This window comes from Myotis davidii, unplaced genomic scaffold (genome assembly GCF_000327345.1).
Source record: "Myotis davidii unplaced genomic scaffold, ASM32734v1 scaffold820, whole genome shotgun sequence".
Lineage (NCBI taxonomy): Eukaryota > Metazoa > Chordata > Mammalia > Chiroptera > Vespertilionidae > Myotis > Myotis davidii.
The window spans coordinates 195,990-213,769 of record NW_006291981.1 but is presented as its reverse complement, the minus strand read 5'-3'; the positions used below and the strand labels follow the sequence as shown (position 1 = coordinate 213,769).

Sequence of the window (17,780 nt, the reverse complement as noted above, 5' to 3'; positions counted from 1 at the left end):
AGCTCCCACGTCGCATGGAGGCCACTGGCGTGCCCGCCTGCCCTGGTCCCCTTGGAGGCAGCGCACACCCATCCTAGGAGGACGGAGGTGGAGTCCTGCGGACGCACCATTTTTTTTGTTTTAGGTAAGGTGACAGGACAAGAAAGGCCCTGCATGCTAACATGCCTCCTCTTGGCCAGCCGCAGCCTCCATCCCGGCACGAGGGACTGCCTGAGGCTGCAGATGTAGGAGCAAGTGTAGGGGCCACCGTTCACTTGGTGTTGCCCAGACATGGCCTTGGCATCAAGGATCAGGCACAAAGGCCAATTCATGGGCCCCCGCCCAGGCCTTCAGGGTCTGAATCTCAGGAGGGCCTGAGGGCCCCCACCCCCACTTGAGAGATTGGTTGATGGGACAAGTGTGGGAAAGATGGGAAAGAGCCATTCAGCCTCGCCCAGGTCTGAGGACCCGCCCCTGAGGATACTGGGAGCAGCCAGGAGAGGACTGCAGGGCTCAGCACCAAGCAGCCTAGAGACACGCACTCCACACGCACTCAATGGGGTTATTGTAGGGCACAGTCTGACCTCGGGGAACTCACAGTCTAGGACACTGATGGCGAACCTTTTGAGCTCGGCGTGTCAGCATTTTGAAAAACCCTAACTTAACTCTGGTGTTGTGTCACATATAGAAATGTTTTGATATTTGCAATCATAATAAAACAAAGACTTATATTTTCGATATTTATTTTATATATTTAAATGCCATTTAACAAAGAAAAATCAACCAAAAAAATGAGTTCGTGTGTCACTTCTGACACGCGTGTGATAGGTTCGCCATCACTGGTCTAGGAAGAGGCGGGAAAATAAACAGGTAGTTACAGGAACCACAAGATACTCACACACCAGAGAGACGCCGCTCCAGAAAATGCTCATACATCACGGCTCAGACCCCAAACAAAGGGGCAGCTTCCCACTCTCCACACAGCAACTTCGCACAAGAAGCCTTACATTTTCATTTTTTTGTTAATCCTCAACAGAGGATGTTTTTCCCATTGATTTTTAGAGAGAGTGGAAGGGAGGGAGGGGCAGAGAGAAAGAGAGAAACATCGATGTGAGAGAGACACATCGATTGGTTGCCTCCTACCTGTGCCCATATTAAACTCGAGACCCCTCAGTCTGTGGGCCAATGCTCTAACCACTGGGAAAACTGGCTAGGGCAAATATTAAAATTTTAATCCAATTAGCACCCAGTTTCTGGGATTCTGGAATAAGAGCAAACACCTCCATGGTACTTCCTGACCCCTTTACACGTATGAAGTGGTAGTGAGGTAGGCGCTGCTATTTCCCCCAATCACACAGATGAGGAGACTAAGGCACAAAGGGGCCATGTAACTGGTCCGAGATCACACTGGACCTGGCTGCCTGGCTCCTGTGTCCATGCCCTTAACCTCCATAGGTCACAACAGTTTAGTGTTTACCTTTTATGTTCCCATCAATCTGTTGGAGTTTTTTCCCTGAGACAGGAAGATTTTTGTAATCATGGACATGCCACGATGCCACAGACGATGGCATGCATTACTGTGTAGACCAGTGGTTCTCAACCTGTTGGCCGTGACCCCTTTGGGGGTCAAATGACCCTTTCACAGGGGTTGCGTAAGATCATTGGAAAACACATATATAATTACATATTGTTTTTGTGATTAATCACTATGCTTTAATTATGTTCAATCTGTAACAATGAAAATACATCCTGCATATCAGATATTTACATTTGATTCATAACAGTAGCAACATTACAGTTATGAAGTAGCAACGAAAATAATTTTATGGTTGGGTCACAACATGAGGAACTATATTAAAGGGTCACAGCATTAGGGAGGTTGAGAACCATTGGTGTAGACAGTCGGGTACAACCTACACCTCCAGCAAGAGCAGAATGGCTAGGTATCTGATGAATGGATGCAGCCCTTAAAACGTGATGCTTTTGCAAAGCTTGAAAGAAGAGGTGTAATGTCCAGGGGAAAACACAGGGGCACATTTCCTGTAACTTTAATGATGCATGTTTGAAAACTGAAATTTGCATCTAGAAATATCGTGGGGGCAGGCGGACGGTGCAGGGAGCTGCGCTCTGTCGCGAGGTGGAAGCCAGCATGGCCTCGCTGCAGGTCAGGCAGTTCTGCACACGGCCAGCACTGCCCCCTTCTTCCCTCTGGCCTTTCTGGGTTAAAAGGTTTTTCCAGAACAAGTGGCTCCTCCTTTACAGGCGCTCCTGGTGAGATGTTCTCAGTACATCTTTCCATGTGACTGCCCAGCACCAAGCTGCATTCAGTGCCTCCACTAAGTGACGGCCCAGCATCTCAGCTGTGTTTATAACAACAAGCAACAGAGCACTACACAGGCAAATGACTGACAGGAAATGGGTGGATTGTTTTTCCCAAATGTCTACAGCATACATGCTTCGCTATACAATTGGGAAAAACTTTCTCTCAGAAAGAATTATTGGAAAGTATATCAGACCGAAGAAAAAAGACTTTCAGGGAACCCACACTTCCACCATGTCCCTGCCATCAGTCAGAGCCCAAACAGAGAAAGACCTGATGGAAGAGGGGCCCAGGGCCAGCTGGTAGCGGTGGTGACCTCCCAGTCCCATCAGACCCACCGCAGGAGACCAAGAGACCTACCCAAAGGTGAGGTTGCCGTGGTAGAGGTGACCATTCCCAATACGTTAACAAAATGTTTTCTGGGAAAGGTTTCTACAGAATTCCTAGAAAAACATTTTCCCCTCCATTTGCTTGCTAATAGAAGGGTAGGCTTTGGAATCAAGCAGTCCTAGTGTTCAAACTCTGACTTGACCTTTAGTGCTGTAGCTGGGTGACCCCACCTCCAGCCTCACCTTCCTCACTTGAGTGACCTAAGCAAATCTCTCCACCTTTTTAAAAATATATATATATTTTATTGATTTCAGAGAGGAAAAGAGAGGGAGAGAAAGAAACATCAATGATGACAGAGAATCATTGATCAGCTGTCTCTAGCACGTCCCCCACTGGGGATCGAGTCTGCAACCCAGGCCTGTGACCTGACCAGGAATCCAACCGGGGCCTCCTGGTTCATAGGTCAGTGCTCAACCACTGAGCCACCCGGCCGGGCTCTCCACCTTTGGAAGCCTCGGCTCCCTCATCTATAAAATGGGTGAGAAGACCTTCCTCTGAGCAGAGTGCAAGGATGAAATGCGACGGCACCAATTGCCTGGCAAATGGCAGATGCTCGATAAATCGTTTCCTAACTATACACGTAACATGGTGGCTGTTGGAAAACTGGGAAAGGCTATGTTTAAAGAAAAATGTAAACCATTTTCTACAAATCCGATAGATAAGCTCCAAGTGCTATTCCTATGTGTTGCTACAGATGCTGCGTCTCAGCGTATGAGGGCAGCTCCATGTCACCGTTCATCGAACTGCCTCAAACTGGAGTGTCGGCACTGCAGCTTAAACAGCCCCAGCCACCAGAATGGCTCCGAAACCCTGTGGCTTCAAAAGCCTGGCGAGTCAGGGCTGCGCATGGGCACAGATGGGCGCATCAGCCATGTCCTATGACTTTTCCTGCTCTGCACCCCCAGCTGTTGCCCGGGGCCTGCAGGAGCCCCAGGCTGACAGGCTAGGCAGCAGCTTTCCCCGTCTCGCTGCGGAGCTCTGCACATCCGGGTGCGTGAGGCCCCCGCTGCCCTCCCTCACAAGCCCTCTGCTTTACTTTTAAGCAGCTCCTGTAACAAGGTAATAACTGATTGAGAAATTACTTCCATCTGCTGAAAAATGGGCAGTATTCACTCATTATCTTGATGGTTGGTCTGCAATACAGACGGGACTCAAGTCACGACACCCAAGGACTAAGAAACCCAACTTACCAAATATTCAAAAAAGGGAGGGAAGTAACCTCTCTAACAGGGAGCTCCCGGGGCCTGAAAGGACAACGGGAATGTTTCCAACACTGACTTTGGTGAGAAACTTACCTCCAAACAAAACCACTTTAAAAAAAAAATGTTTTAATTGATTTCAGAGAGAGGAAGGGAGAGAGAGAGAGAGAAAAAGAAAAACATGGTTCAGCTGCCCCCTGCACACCCGCTTCTGGGGATCAAGCCTGCAGCCCACCATGTGCCCTGACCGGGAATCAACTGGTGACCTCCCAGTGCCTGGGTCAGCTCAATCCACTGTGACACAAAACCACTTTCTTAGAAAGGTCACTCCTCTCACCCATGCCATTCTTACCCCATAAAGGCCTCCTACATCCACCCCTCTGCCCGCCCGCTGCTGCAATCAGCTGACCTACCTCTCCTGCAGACACCCTGGCCTTCCTACCAAGCCCTCTGCCGCTGCCGCCACCGGGCTGCCTGGCTACAACCCAGAGGACCCTGCTTCTCTCTGGCCATATCAAGTCCTGACCAAGGTCCTAAGGCCCCTGTTCTGTGCGGGTCCCTCCCCTGACCAGCTCTCCTCTTTGCAGCCCTGGTGCAGCCCCTCTGGGCTCTGGCCACAGCCTCTCATCCCTCCATCTAGTAGCTCCCGACTCACTCCCAGTCGCAGACCAGGGCCGATGCCGGACACCCTGTGGGGCCCTGAGCTTCTGCGCAGCAGTCATCCCAGGTGGAAGGTGTGCTTGTGACTGGAATAGCAATGGCTTTCCCTCAAGACTTCCAGTTACCAGCATAACAAGGCATTGACTCATGGTCTCCTGTGTCCCTGCACCCGGCAGGCAGGCCTGGTCCCACACAGCAGATCGGTGGATCTTTGCTGAACAATAAATGAAACCTCACCTAGCTTCCTGTGTCAGCCCCACTCCCTCTCTCTGCCTCCAGGCTGTTAAAAGGACAGACATCTTCCCCAGAAATGCAAGCCTGCTGCAGCAGGTGGGAACACCCAGGTCTCAGCATTAGAGAGGGCCGCTGGGAGCCAGCGGGCTCCTGGCTGACTGCGGCGCCCTCAGCCTGCTGGCCGGCCCTCTGCAGACTTGCGCCCTCACCTATGAAGCTGGGTTTCTCTTGGGCCTTGATGCACAGGCCAACCTTGATATTTACACGTGAACTGGAATGTACAAAAGTCCACCAGAAACCTGCCTGGCACACAACAGGCGCAGAGTAAGGTGTTTCTCACCAGGATGAGAGCCCTGTCCGTTTAGTTAGCCCTGCTGCCGATACGAGGTGACCAAACAACCACTCGAACTTGGGGCGCCCTCAGCCCGCTCCTGGCGTCAGCACCGCTGTGTGTTCTGCACTGGCCAGGCGGAGCCCTGCTCCCAGAAGCTGTGTTTGAATTAAAAGCTAAGTGTTTTCAATATGTAAACGACATCTTCAGTGGCTACACAAATGGAGGTAAGCCCGCTCACAGACATTGCTATGAAACGATCCCAGGAAACTAACCTTACAGACCTACACCGATTTAGAAATGAAGAGATCTGTTTGGTGCATGACATCAAAACACTTCTCTGGTTAATGTGGGATATTAACCATTATAACTGCAATTCCCAGGCTTATAGGAAAGGCCTCAATGTCACCCCAATTCCTCACAGGATTACTGCTACATGTCGGCTGCGTTTGCAACTTTTAATATAGCTAACGAGCCTAACCGGTTTGGCTCAGTGGATAGAGCGTCAGCCTGCAGACTGAAAGGTCCCAGGTTCAATTCAGGCCAAAGGCATGTACCTTGGTTGCAGGCACATACCCAGTAGGGGGTGTGCAGAAGGCAGCTGATCAATGTTTCTCTCTCATCGATGTTTCTAACTCTATCCCTCTCCCTTCCTCTCTGTAAAAAAATCAACAAAATATATTAAAAAACAAACCAAAAAAACATTGTCTTCAATCTTCAAAACAATTCTGCTAAGGTATTATCTCCATTTTCAGATGAGAACACTGAGGCTCAGAAAGGTCAGTGACTTTTCTAAGTTGCAAATGTGGGATTTGAGACATCTGTCTGTGCTGTTCTACTACTCTGAGGGAAGTCACATCAAAGTTTGATTTAAAAGTTAGTGTCTTTAATATGTAAAAATATCTTCAGTAGCTACACAAACAAAATTTAACTCTCTTAGGAATGAAGGCAGTCACAACAGCAATATTTACAATAGCGAAATTTAGAAAAAAGTGTCTAATAAGAAAATAACTAAATTATGTAGCTAATCATCCTATATACTAAAAGCCCAATATGCAAATTAACTGAACGATGGTGGTACGACTGGTCGCTATTACGCACACCAACCACCAGGGGGCAGACACTCAACACAGGGAGCTGCCTCCAGCCCGCAGGCCCCAGGCCAGCCAGGGGGGGCCAACCACCAGAGGGCAGACACTCAACACAGGGAGCTGCCTCCAGCCCGCAGGCCCCAGGCCAGCCAAGGTGGGTGCCAGCGGGGCCCCCCTGATTGCCCTGCCAGTCGCCCCACAGATGGGCCCTGATCGCCGGCCAGGGCTAGGGACCCTTCCTGTGCACAAATTTCACGTACCAGGCCTCTAGTGTACACAATCAGTTTATAACATAAGGGGGATATGTTTATGATATAAAGTTAAGTAAACAGGGACACATGAAAATAATTGCTGTGGAATATGATCTCGCTGATGTAAACTTAAAGATAAGAGATGAATTTTTGGTTTGATTCCTGGTCAGGACACATACAGGAGGCAGCCTATTGATGTTTCTCTCCCTCCCTTCCTCTCTCCATAAAACCAATAAAAACATGTCCTCTGGTAAGGATTAAAAAAACAAAACAAAAAACATTGACAAGAAAGATGACAACTGAAAATTCAAAAAAAAAACAAAAACAGAAAAGCAAAACAACCTTAATTATAAAAAAGAATAAAGTTGGAGGACTCACACTTTCTGATTTAAAAACTTACTAGAAAGATACAATAATTGAGACAGTGTAGTACTGGCATAAGGAGAGACAGATAGGTCAATGGAGTCAAGTTGAAAGTCCAGAAAAATTCTCACATTTATGACCAACTGATTTTCAGCAAGCGGGCCAGAGCCATTCAGTGGGGAAAGGACAGTGTGAACACACAGGGCTGGGACAACTGGATATCCAGGTGCAAAAGAATGGAGTGGGACCTCTATCTCATACCACAGACAAAATCAACTCAAAATCCACCAAAGACCTGAAAGAAAGCACTAAAATCATAAAGCTCTTAGAAAAAGTCCAATCTTTGTGACCTTGGATTAAACAATTGTTTCTTAGATATGACACCAAAAGCACAAAGCAACAAATGAAAAAATAAATGACATTATCAAAATTAAAAATTCTTGTTCTTCAAAAAACACCCAGAAAGTGAAGATAACCATAAAACTCAAATCATGTTGCTGGGGTCCAACCCCAGCAGGTCCAGGGGTCCCCAAAGGTGTGGACGGAGTCGGTGAAGAAGGAATGACACAGAGACAGCGTTCAGTTGATCAGCAGCCTAGCCAGGATCTCTAGCCAAGTTCTGGTCAGGATCTCCAGCTAAGTTCCAGCCAGGTTCTGTCTTTATTGTCTTGTTACATCTGTATTTATACCAGTTGATTTTAATCCTGTCAATTTCTATTACAAAGGTTAGGGCGTTTCTTATCTCCATTCCAGGGAGTAAAGATTATGTAGCTTAAGCATGATTGTTTGTAGTTAAAGTGATTAACTACCCGTCTGGCACTTAGTTAAGGAGTTTTATCCCCTCCCTGACTTCAGGGAAAAATCCCTACCTGGGGAAACAACCTTTCTCGGAGAGGTGACCTTGGTTAAAACACATAGCACCAAGAAGGTTAGCAAACATATTAAGAACAGTATGCCATATACGCCAGGTCCCTTGAAACATATACTGTGCAGATGTTTCTTTCCTGCAGCGACTGTGTCAAGCAGCAAGGATGGACCGGCTTCCGGCATCATGTGTCTGATAAGAAACTTGTATCTAGGGTATATAAAGAGCTCTTACAACTCAGCAATGAAAAGACAATCCAATTAAAAAGGCAAAGGATCTGAACAGACGCCCAGAAGAGGCCCAGGAAGCTGTGCAACATTGCCAGGCTCCGTGGAAACCCGACTCAAACCCCACACGACCCCTCCACACCCACGGGGTCGGCTGTGTCCCATGGAGGGCGACAAGTCAGCATGGACACGCAGAAGCTGGAGCCTCACACGCCACTGGCTCTGAATATAGATGGGAATAGTCTGGCAGTTACGCAAACAGCTGAATCTAAAGTTGGTCACCCTACGACCCTGCGATTACATTCCTAGGTATAGACCCAACGGAAATGAAAACGTGTCCACACAAAACCTGCACACCGATGTGTGTAGCAGCACTATTTTCACAGCCAAAAAGGAGAAACAATTCAACATCACTGCTGATAAATGGATGGAGCGAGATGGAACACATCCAAACCACAGAACGTCACTTGGCCTTGCCATGGGAGGGATTGGGCACCCCCACATTCCGATATGGAAGCCTATGGGACACGGGGCCTTTCAGGAGGTGAGTGAGGTTAATGAGGTCACAGGGTGGAACCCCAATCCAATAGAACCGGTCCCCAAATAAGTAGGAAGAGATACCAGTGCTCTCCCTTCCACTCTGTGAGGACACAGTGGAGGGCAGCTTCTGTGAGCCAGGAGGAGAGCTCTCACCCAAACCCAGCCCGTGGGTGCCTGGCCTCGGCTGCCAGCCTCTAGGCCATGGGGAATGAATGCCTGCTGCCTGACCTCCAGGCTGTGGCATCCTGTTAAGGCAGCCGCACTAATTCAAGCCATGAAAATAAATTAAGTATTGCTACTGCCTCAACATGGATGCCCCTGGAAAACACAGTGCAAAGTGACAGAAGCCCATCTCAAAGGCAGATCTAGAGACAGAGGGTGATGAGGAGCGGCCACTGGGGGAAGGTCTGGCGAGCATGGCTAGGGGAGTAGGGTTTCTTTGGGGGATGACAAAAATGTGCAAACATTGTCTGTAGCAATGGTTGCAAATCCTGTGAATATAGTAAATTGTACACTTTGAATTTTACGACATACTAGAGGCCCGGTGCACAAAATTCATGCACCGATAGGGTCCCTAGGCCTGGCCAGTGATCAGGGCCAATCGGGACCCTCCAGCTGCTGGCCAGGGCCTCCCTTCCCTGGCTGTGGCCAGGGCCTTCCTTTGTTCCGCACTGCCCCCTGGTGGTCAGTGTACATCATAGCAAGCGAGCAAACTCCTGAGGGGAAAATTTGCACATTAGGCTTATATATATATAGATTAATTATATCTCAAAAAGCTGTTTGTTTTTTGTTTAAAAAGGATGCCATTTCGGCACTTCCAGCATCGCCATGGTGACTAATGCTACCACTAACCTGTCACAGCTGCTGCCTCTAGAGCTTGTGGACAAGTGTATAGGATCAAGAATTCACACCATGATGAAGAGTGATAAGGAAATTGTTGGCACACTTCTAGGATTTGATGACTTTGTCAATATGGTACTGTAAGACGTCACTGAGTTTGAAATCACACCAGAAGGAAGAAGGATCACTAAATTAGACCAGATTTTGCTAAATGGAAATAATATAACAATGTTGGTTCCTGGAGGAGAAGGACCTGAAGTATGAATGGATTTCCTTGACTTACGCTAGAATCTGTTTTGTCTTATAATGACAACAAAATATAATTTTTTTTAAAACCTTTCACTGTCTGGATTCTGTGAAGCCAAGTTTCCCATTAAAGAGGAATGCTTTGAAGAGGCATTGTAAATGCCATTTTTTTTAAGTTAATCGGTTTATCTTGGAGAAAAAAAAGAACATTGAAGACTAAAATAAAGGTGGTTTTGGTAAAAAAAAAAGGGGGTGCCATTTCAATAGTGGTCGTCTCTGGGTGTAAGGCCTACAATGACTTACTTTTTTGAGCAATTCTCCACAAAGAGCAAATACTACTTGTATAATCAGTTAAGAAGAAAGTAATTTTTGAAAATTCTGTTAAAACAAATGCCAACAGTATTCACCTTTTCTACAAAATGGATAAAACTCACCCTCTGCGGAGTGGACACATCACGCTCTAGTCACAGCTTCTCAGAGCCCATGTTCTCCACAGCCAGTGTCCCTTGGGAGAGGCACAGCCTCTGTGTTGAAACAAGAGAAATTCCTGTTTTCTCCCTTAATGTAGGTATAGCAAGCTTCCTCCCTGAAAGGGTTTGAGACCAGTGTACAACCAAATCTATACTAATAATAGAGGAATATGCAAATTGTCTGGGATGCTGTCACAGTAACAGTAACAACCAGCAGGCTTCCTGGGGCAACCAGACCAAACAACTGAACAGCAGGCTGTGTGGACGACCAGGCCGGCAGGGGTTGGGGCAGTTGGGGGCGACCAGGTCGGTGGAGGGGGCAGTTAGGGGTGATCAGGCCAGTAGGCAGAGGCATTTAGGGGTGATCAGGCTGGCAGGGGGCGGGGGGCAGTTAGGGGCGATCAGGCAGGCAGGCAAGGTGAGCAGTTAGGAGCCAGCATTCCTGGATTGTGAGAAGAATCCCCCTTGGGGTTCTGGATTGGAGAGGGTGCCAGCTGGGCTGAGGGGAACCCCCCTGTGCACAAATTTCATGCACTGGACCTCTAATATAGTTAATAAAGAGAGAAAAAAGAAAAGAGAACCCTGTCAGAAGAGAAGTGGAGTAACCAGGAGAATTCATAAGTTGCAATAAATGAGCTTTACATGGGACTTGGAGGTTCCTGGCAGACAGGCCAAAAGGGGGTGTTGGGAAAGAAGCAGACTGTTTCCTCAAGGGAAGCAACATCCTCCCTGATAACCACCTGCTAAATAACATTTCTTTCTTTTTGTAAATTGATTTCAGAGAGGAAAAGAGAGGGAGGGTGAGATAGAAACATCACTGATGAAAGAGAATCAGTGATCAGCTGCCTCCTGCACACCCCATACTGGGGATCGAGCCCACGACCCGGGCATGTGCCTGACTGGGAATTGAACCGTGACCTCCTTGTTCTGAGGTCAATGTTCAACCACTGAGCCATGCCAGGAGCGCTAAATAACATTTCTTATATGGGGGGTTGTTTTATAAAAAGATATCACGGAGTCTGATGCAAACAATATTTTTACAAAAAAATTCTTAAGTGCATTTAATGTGGCAATTTCCTAGAGCTATCTTGTTTTTTTTAAGCCAAAGATATACCACCTCCACAAATTCAGGTAAGATCTAAGATCACTAGAGGCCCAATGCATGAAATTCATGCAATAGTAGGCCTTTCTTCCCCAGGCTGCTGGCACCGGCTTCTCTCTGGCACCCAGGACCCGGCTTCCCTCGCAGCCCCAGCTTCGTCTGGAAGGTACTCCAGAAGGATGCCCAGTCTAATTAGCGTATTATGCTTTTATTATAGCTAGAATCCAAGTTTATAACCTGATCTAATCCAATGGTTTTCGTATTTTTAAACTGTCATTGCTTCTTACAAACACACACCAGAAACAAAAACTTCACTGTTAGCATTGTCCTCATATAAGAAATACATCCTGATATTTTGTCTCCATTCTTTTTCATTTGTAAAAGGCTTGTGGCAACCCACTCATTGACTTCACCATCCACAGAAGGAGAAATGATGTAAAAATGTGTGGTTTATAACAGGCACTGATCATCACCGAGTGCCTACTGTGTAGGGGGCATTGGACCAAGTGTGTTCATGCGCGTTTCCTGTGGGTCTCTGTGGAACCTAGTGCGGGGAGTGCTTTCATTGTTTCCATTATACAGATGACAGGACTGAAGCTCAGAGCGTGTGACTTGCTCAAGGTCACACAGCCTGTAAGAATTTGTGTGAGCATTTTTAGTTCAAGTCTTTTTAATTCAAATAACCTGGTCTCTCAGTTGGGCTTTCAGAACAGTGTTAATTCCATGTGACATATTATTTTACAAATAAAGGAAGACCAGGAAGGTTAAGTGCTTTGTTCGAAGACACAGAGCGAGGAAGCTTACAAGCAGGGTGTGAATGTAGGTCTTGGGACTCCAAGCCCAGGACTCTCTCTGCCATTGTTAGCTGCTCACTCTGAACCCTCCTAAACAATACTCAAGCGAGGGCCACCTGAATGCCCACAACAACAGTGGGACCTGCACAAACCACGAGTCTCCTTACTCCCTCCTACAGAGGAGACAAAGGCAGGCACACTGATGTCCCCTGTACACCACGGCATCCTCGGTGACAACGTGGTGGTGACTTCTCTGACACTTTCCTGTACTTTCATAATGAGGACAAGGGGACAAGGATCCAGTCTGTCCTTAACATCAAGCTCCCTCTCTACACCTTCCGATGTTTCCACGTCCTGGACTAATGAGTGTTGAATCTAGAAGGTGGTAGGCACTTTAGCTGCTCAAGTCCTGTATTTAGAGCCTAAGAGTGAATGCCAGGCATCAGCAGGGCTGGCCTGGTGCTTGGAGAGAGGGTGGGCCTTAGACAGGTGGGCCACTGCCCTATAAAGCCGGCCAACAGGTTTAAAAGAGCAGGTGCTTCATGCCCAGCGACTTCACCAGAGGCTGAGTCCTGATGGGCTTCTTGTGAAAGCCGGCACCAAGGCCTCTCCCTGGCATGTTACCTCCATAAAGAACGTGTGTGCTCCGCAGAATGTGGGGCAAGAGGCAGGACACATGGGCTTTGACTCATGATATATCTGAGTGTGCGTAGATATACCAGAGTCAAAGCCCACATGTCCAGGACCTAACCCAGCAGGACAGCAGGACTGCGCTCTGCATGCAGACCCCTAGCACACGGAGAGCCTGGCCCACGCCTGGGCGCCTCCCAGGGCCTGTTTCTCCAGGGCCACAACGAACATCACCACCACCACTTCCTGTCCATCCACCAGGCCTGCATGTGGCAATAAACGTGTGGACGCGGTCAGCTCTTTGTTAACTGGCCTGCAGAGCACATACTAGATGGGGACAACCAGGGCACAGGGGTGGGAGCCAGGTGGCCGGGAGGACCCCTGAGAAGGTGACAGTCCACAGAGCCTTGGAGGTGAGGGAACAAGCCAGGCGGTAATTTGGGGTCTGTGCATTCACTGCTTTCTCCCAATTTTTTATTGTGGTTAAATACAATTCACCATGAACTGTTTTAAAGCGCCAGCACAGGGCACTGGGCATGTGCACACACCTCCACGCTCTCTGGTCTTGCAGAGCTGACGCTGTCCCATCGCACACTCGCTCCCACTGTCCCTCCTCCCAGGCCCGGCAGCCTCAGCCCACTCTCTGTCTCTGTAAGTCTGACCACTCTGGGCACCTCACACAACTGGAGTCACAGGTACTTGTCCTTTTGTGTCTGGCTTATTTCGCTTACATAATGTCCTCAGGGCTCATCCACGTTGTAGTGTACGTCAGAGTGTCCTTCTTAATAATATTCCCTTGTACGGACAGACCACAGTTTCCTTATCTATTCATCCATTAATGGACACTTGGCTTAATTTCACTTTTTGCCCATCATAAATAACACTGCTATGAACATGTGTGTACAAATATCTCATTGCTTGATCATATGGTAATTCTATTTTTAATTTTTAAAGAAACCACTTTATCTGCACCATTTTACATTCCTACCACCAACAATGCACAAGGGCTCCAATTTCTTCACATCTTTGCCAATACTTACTTCCTATTTTTATAGTGTCCATCCTAATGGATATGGGATCATCTGTGCCTTCATTTTTATTATTTTTGTGACAACTTTGTCAAGATATAACTCACATACCACAACAATGCACCTATTTAAAGTACATATTTCAATGGTTCTCAGTATAATCACGGACAGGTGCAACCATCAATACAATACATTTTACATTTTCATCACCCCCAAACCCGTTAGCTATCAGCCCTCATCCCCCGCCCTAGGCAACTGCCAACCCACTCTCTGCTCCTGTAGCTGAGCCTGTTCTGGGCAGTTCACAGAAGTGGAATCACACTCCACGTGGCCTTCTGTCTGCTTCTCCAAGGCGCACCCAGCGGGAGCAGTGCCAGCCCCTGGCTCGCTCTGTGGGGTGGCCCCGGGTGCAGCTGGAGAGCATCAGCCCGCCCGCCTCCGCCTCCGCCTCCGCCCGCTGGGTTCAGCCCCCCTGAGAGGCCGCGCCAGAGCAGGAGGCAGAGGGTGCAGCAGGCAGTGTGAACTCTCTCAGCCCCGCACCCGCACCCGGCAGCTGTGCCTAGGGCAAGCGGCTCAGCCTTGGAGCCAGTGTCCTCACCCAAGGATATTTTCCCACTGATTTCTAGAGAGCGCGTGGACAGGAGGGAGAAGAGGGGGAGAGAGAAAGAGAGAGGAACATCGAAGTGAGAGAAACACAACTATTGGCTGCCTCCCACACCCATCCTTACTGGGGCTGGGGAATCTGCCACGGAGGAAGGAGCCCTTGATTGGGAATTGAACCCATGACCCTTCAGTCGGCAGGGCAATGCTCTAACCACTGAGCAAACCAGCCAGGGCACCAGGCACATTCCCTAAAAATCTTTATTGTTGAAAGTATTACAGATGTCCTTCTTCCCACCCCCCCCCCATTGTCCTCCTCCACCCAGATCTCACCCCAACCCAGGCCTTCACCACCCTATTGTCTGTGTACATAGGTAGTGCATATATGCACATAAGATCTTTGATTAATCTCTTCCCACACCCTTTCCCCCTTTCCTCTGAGGTTCGTTAGTCTGTAACATGTTTCCATGCATCTGATTGTATTTTAGTCATCAGTTTATTTTGTTCATTAGATTCTTGTTTATTTTGATTTTTAGATTCAATTCTTGATAGATATTTATTTATGCCATTTTATTGTTCATATTATTGATCATCTTCTTCTTTTTTCTCTTCCTAAAGAACACCCTTCAAGCCCTAGCCATTTTGTCTCAGTGGATAGAGTGTTGGCCTGTGGACTGAAGGGTACCAAGTTCGATTCTGGTCAGGGGCACATGCCTGGGTTGCAGGCTTAATCCCCAGTGTGGGGTGTGCAGGAGGCAGCCAATCAATGATTTTCTCTCTCATCATTGATGTTTCTATTTCTCTCTTTCTCCCTTTTTTTTCTCTCTGAAATAAATCTATTTATATAAAAGCCTAAGTGACTCGTCAACTGAACAACTGGAATGACTGGTTGACTGGTTGCTATGATGCGCGCTGATCACCAGGAGGCAGACACACAATGCAGGAGCTGCCCACTGGTAGTCAGTGCATTCCCACAGCCAACTTCCCTCGGCTGGCCAACATCACGCGGTTCCTCCCCGCTACGCCCCCCACCCCCACCCCCAGGCTAGCAAGCCTTGATAATAAAAAACTAATATGCAAATTATCCCCTCAACCAAGAGTTCAACCAGGGGGTGGGGCTGGCTGGCCAACCACCCATGACCCCTCCCCCCAGTCGGCCAGCTGGCCCCCACCCATGCACGAATTCATGCACTGAGCCTCTAGTAAAAAAATTTTTTTTTTTAAAAGAGAAAAAACTGTTTAATTGAACCAAAATTTTAAAAAAATAAAGAATACTCTTCAACATTTCATGTAATACTGATTTGGTGGTGACAAACTATTTTAGCTTTTTCTTGTCTGTGAAGCTTTTTCTGACCTTCAATTCTAAATGAGAGCTTTGCTGGGTAGAATAATCTTGGTTGTAGGTCCTTGATTTTCATCACTTTGAATATTTCTTGCCACTCCCTTCTGGCCTGCAAGGTTTCTGTTGAGAAATCAACTGACAGTTGTATGGGCACTCCCTTGTAGGTTACATATTTCTTTAAATAGGTTTTCAATATCTTGCTCTTTTTCTCCTTCTTCTGGCACCCTAATGATGTGAATGTTGGTACACTTGAAGTTGTCCCAGAGGCTCTTCATATTTTTGTATTCTTTTTCCTTTTGCTCTTCTGATTGGGTGTTTTTTGCTTCCTCATATTTCAAATTGTTGATTTGATTCTTTGAATCCTCTATTCTATTGTTGATTTCCTGTAAATTATTCTTTATTTCAGTTAGTGTATGCTTAATTTCTGACTGGGCCTTTTTCACATTTTGAAATTCTCACTAAGATCCTTGAAAGTCTCACTAAGTCTCTTGAAGTTCTCATTAAGATCCTTGAGCAACCTTATAACCATTGTTTTGAACTCTATATCCAGTAGTTTGCTTGCTTCCATTTCATTTCTTTCTTTCTGGAGATTTCTTCTGTTCTTTCATTTGTGACATGTTTCTTTGTCTCTACATTTTGGTTACTTCCCTGGGTTTGTTTCTATGTATTAGGTAGAGCTGCTATGTCTCTTGGAAATGGTAGAGTAGTCTTGTTTATTAGGTGTCCTAAAGGACCCAGTTGCTCAGCCTCCCCAGTCACCTGAGCTAGGCACTCTATGTGCACCTCTGTGTGGGCTGTGTGCACAGACTTGTTGTGGTTGAGTCTTGGTTGCTGTTGGCATCACTGGGAGGAGTTGACCTCCAGGCCAATTGGCTCTGAGTACCAGCTGTGACTACGGTGAAGAGCTGCTGTGCAGGAAACACCCTTATCAGGCAGGACTTACTTGGTGCTCACTGAGTCTACCCTTTGTGTGTGTCACTGTGGGTGTGTAGAGTTGTAATCTGGTGTGGTCTGACACTAACCACTGGGTGCACTGGGACTGAGGCCTCCCAGGAGATGCAAAGTCAGACACTGCCTGGGCCACCTGGCAAGAGCTACAGAGTGATCTGCAGATGACTGCTACTTGTATTAGGCTTGAAAGTGTCCAGGTGAGGCCAAGCTGTGAAGCAAGACAGGCTGGTGGTAGTGCTGGGTCTTGGGCCTTTTATTGATAGGTTTGGGGCATGCTGACTCAAGATGCTGCTTGTTTAAAATATTTTAGGAAAGTGTGAAGACTGAGCCAGGACACGCCATGCATATGGAAAAACTGGTGCAAACAGCTTGGGTGGGGTCGCAAGTTAGATGGGGTGGAGTCTCAGGGAATCACCAGGGTGGGGGAAACAGACTTTAATTTCTCTTGCAGGCTATAATGGAGAATGTATGAGAGAAAAATTAAAACAAAAGTGACACTTTCAATTTACAGATTATTTCTTCTTAAGGAGCCATGGTATTATCAAAGCAATGATTTCATTTCTAATTAATTATCCCTGAGATAATCATTCTCATTTTACAGTTGGGAAAATGAAACACAAAGGTTACATCATCCATACAAAGTCCCAAAGCTGGTTGGTGACGACCTGTAAATTGGTACAATGTTTTTGAATGACAATATGATGGTCACTGTCTAAACTTAATAAGTTCATGTTTTTTGACCCAGCAATCCCATTTCTAGAAATTTATCCTACAGAAATCTACACTAATAAAAGACAAAGATGCTAATTGACCGTACCTTTGATATGCCCAAGCCATACCCACCAGTCAATCAGAGCGAATATATGCAAATTAACCCAACCAAGATGGTGGCTGGCAGCCATGGAGCTGGAGCAAGCAGGAGGCTTGGTTGCCATGGCAATGGAGGAAGCCAAGCTTCCCGCCTGCTCTGGCCGGCTATGGCCTCCGCAAAAGGCAACAATGTTTCAATTATAGAAGCTAAATAAATCCAAGATACCTGCTTCCAGCCAGCCTCCACTGGGAGCTTGGGTGGCTGGGGGCTGTGGCCAGCCTGCAAACAGCCATCAGCCTCTCACCCATGCTGGCCAGGCATCCTAGCAGGGACCCCCACCCTGAAGGGGCTGTGGCCAGCCTGCAAATAGCCATCAGCCCCTCACCCAGGCTGGCCACATCCTCATGGGGTAAAGGTTCCCGCTTGGGGGGCTTGGCCAGCCTGCAAACAGCCATCAGCCCCTCACCCAGGCTGGCCAGGCACCCCAGCAGGGCCCCCCTCCCAAAAGGGGTTGTG

General features: G+C 47.5%; 1 protein-coding gene and 1 pseudogene across 1 annotated transcript in view; one reads left to right on the top strand and one right to left on the bottom strand.

The window, feature by feature from the left end:
• The window catches only part of IQCK (IQ motif containing K), a 117,980-nt gene that overhangs the window by 3,901 nt on the left and 96,299 nt on the right, over window positions 1-17,780 (bottom strand). The window lies entirely within an intron of this gene.
• On the top strand, window positions 9,271-9,645 carry LOC102769322 (annotated as a pseudogene).